The sequence below is a fragment of the Lepus europaeus genome, chromosome 5 (assembly GCF_033115175.1).
Source record: "Lepus europaeus isolate LE1 chromosome 5, mLepTim1.pri, whole genome shotgun sequence".
NCBI lineage: Eukaryota > Metazoa > Chordata > Mammalia > Lagomorpha > Leporidae > Lepus > Lepus europaeus.
Genome location: NC_084831.1, coordinates 146,096,199 through 146,099,537, shown reverse-complemented (window position 1 = coordinate 146,099,537; position 3,339 = coordinate 146,096,199).

Genomic DNA, 3,339 nt, shown 5'->3' with positions numbered 1-3,339 from the left:
ATTATGAAGAAAGCTGCAGTAAACGGGGTGCGAATGTCTCTTCACCACACTAATTTTCATTTCTTTCAGATATATACCAGGTACTGTGATTGCTGGATCAGATGGTAGTTCTATTTTTAATTTGTTCTGTCACTCCATACTATTTTTCACAGAGACCACGCTAATTTATATCCTTATAAGTGTTCTTTTTTCTCTACATCATCCCCAGCATTTGTTTTATCTTGTCATTTTGGAGACAGCCATTAGAACTGGAGTGAAGTGATACCTCATTATGGTCTTTATTAACATTTCTCTAAAGATTAGTGATGCTGAGAATTTTCTTATGTACATTTACCGTTTGTACGTTTTGCTTGAAAAAGGCTATTTAGATCTATTGCTTATTTTAAAATTGGATTTTTTTGCCATTGAGTTGTGTTCTTTATTGAAATATCATTGACTTATGAATTGATTTTGGGAGATTTGATATGTGGTTATTAATATCTTCTCTGTTACAAACATTGTAGGATCAATTTTACTTCTGAAAAGATGGAGCAATAGAGACTACATATAAATTTATACCTAAGACAATTTTAAAGATGAAAAAAATGTGAAAGAATGTTTTCGAGACATTGGACATCAAGCAGCGAAGGAAAATGGTCCCCAAGAAACAGTAAATAAAGTAGCTTAAGAATACACCCACAATTGTGACTTTGTGACAATTCTCAGGCTTCCAGACGACAGAGCTAAACTGAGGTGACAGGAGGGAGACTTTTCTGGAAGACAACGGCAACTCATGTCTACAGGGCAGAGCATTGGAGAATTGAGAGCCACACAGAGAAAAAACTCCAGAGATTGGCAGAAGCACTTTGGTACTAATAGTACTTGATCAGTACCAATGACCATGGAAAATCTTTGAATATAGAATTAGATTGAAGAGTACCTCACTTACAATGGGCCACTACTAGTGTCAGCTTCCACTAGCAAGATCACAGGGCCAGTCCCAGAAAGGCCTTGCCTCAGTGATATTGTGTAGTTAGACCCAGACAAAAATCACGTCTTCCTGTCTGAAAGTCTACATACAAGCTCTAAAAGTGTTAAACTTTTTTCACATAACTGTGCCTTGGAACAAAGTTCCTGTTTTAGGTTTTATAGGAATAAAAAATCAGTATCCAACAAGGTAAATTTCATCACATATGGAATTCACTAAAAAAAATTTCCAAGCATGCAAAGAAGAAAACTATGAGATTTAATGAGGAGAAAATCAGTCAACACTGCCACAGATGTCATAACTAGCCGAGAGGGTATTAAAGCAGTTATTATAACTCTATTCCATTTGTTCTCTACTTGGAAGAAACATTGAGTATGTTAAATAGAGATGTGGAAGGTATCAGAAACAGCATTCGTCTGTCTCCCACAGTGAATTCTTAGAGGTAAAATTGCACTGCCTGTAATGAAAAATACACTGGGTTGAATTAAAAGAATAATAGCAGGATAGATATCACAGAAGGTAAGATTAAAAACTTGAAGATTTAGCAGCAGAGTCCTAAATGAAACATAAAATGGCAATAAACACAATATCAGTGACTTTCAAGGTGATCTCGTGCATCCTAATGTATCTAATTGGAGTTTCTGATGAAGGGTGGGAACAGATTGAAACCACTGCTTAAATATTTAAATTCAATTAAAATTACAAACACACAGATCCAAGAATCACCGTGGTTTTGTTCTTCTTACAATTTTTTTTATTTTTATATATTTTATTTGGTAAACAGACTTTATGCATTTCATATACACAAATTTAGAAAGATAGTGATTCTTCCCCCTTACCCTCCTTCCTGCCTGTAGTCCAACCCTTCTTCCTCCTCCATCTCCTATGCCCACTCACAATTTTTACAAAGGTCTATTTTCAGCTTACTTTATACTCATAAGAGTAACCCTACAGTAAGTAAATATTAGGCAAATAGTGTGAGGGGAAAAACATTGTGACTCAACAGCAGAGACAAGGGCTATGCTTAGTTAACTTTATGATTATAAAATAAATGGAAAGTGTGTCATTGTAAAAATTAAAAAGAAAGAATGAGAAAGGAAGGAGGAGAGAGGGCGGGAGCATGAGTGGGAGGGAATGTAAGGTGGGTAGTATCACTATGCTCCTAAATCTGTATATGTGAAATACATGAAATTTGTTCACCTTAAAAAACTTAAAAAAATTTTTTTAAAAGATTCAAGACTTTCCCCCTAAGATAAAAAAATAAGTCAAAAATGTCTACCCATAGCATTTAGGGAAAAGAAGTGAAAGCTTATCTACATTTGAAATGGAGAAATAAAATAGTCTTTACTAGCAGACCCTGCAATTGTCTTGAAAATAGCATGTAGTCTTTACAAAGCAACTGGAACAAATAAGCAAATTTAGAAAGTTTGCAGGACACAAGATCACTATACAAAAAAACAATTCAAAAAATCAGAACTTGAACTAAAAATAAGCATAACCATTTGCAGTAACATTAGAAAAAAGGATTTAGGTATAAATCTTATTAAAGAGGTGCCAAAACTGTACTCTGATAACTATAAAACATTTCTGAGAAAAAATAATAAAAACTTTAATCAGTGGAGAGATATACTAAATTCATGGGTGGGAATTTTCAATATTATTGAAATGTCAATTCCCCCTCCATTGATTTATATATTCAAAGCATTCCTAATAAGATTCCAGAAAGCTTTATAAAAGTGAAAGTTAATGGGATGGATTCTAAAATTTATGTGCTAATGAAGAGGACTTGAAACAGATAAAACAACTTTGAAAGAACCAAGTTAAAAGACTAACAGTATCTGAATTCAAAAGTTTTATAAAACCACAGCAAAATGACAGACAACTAGATCAGTGAAACAAACAGGGATTTAGAAAAAGACCTCATACACACAGACAAATGATTTCAACAGATGTAAAAGTAACTCAATGGAAAATGCTTGACCAATTTAATATTCATGATCAATAATAACAAGTTTGTTTTTTTTTTTTTTTTGGACAGGCAGAGTGGACAGTGAGAGAGAGACAGAGAGAAAGGTCTTCCTTTTTGCCATTGGTTCACCCTCCAATGGCTGCTGCGGTAGCGCGCTGCGGCCGGTGCACCGCGCTGATCCGATGGCAGGAGCCAGGTACTTCTCCTGGTCTCCCATGGGGTGCAGGGCCCAAGCACTTGGGCCATCCTCCACTGCACTCCCTGGCCACAGCAGAGAGCTGGGCTGGAAGAGGGGCAACCGGGACAGGATCGGTGCCCCGACCGGGACTAGAACCCGGTGTGCCGGCGCCGCAAGGCAGAGGATTAGCCTAGTGAGCCGCGGCGCCGGCCAACAAGATTTTTT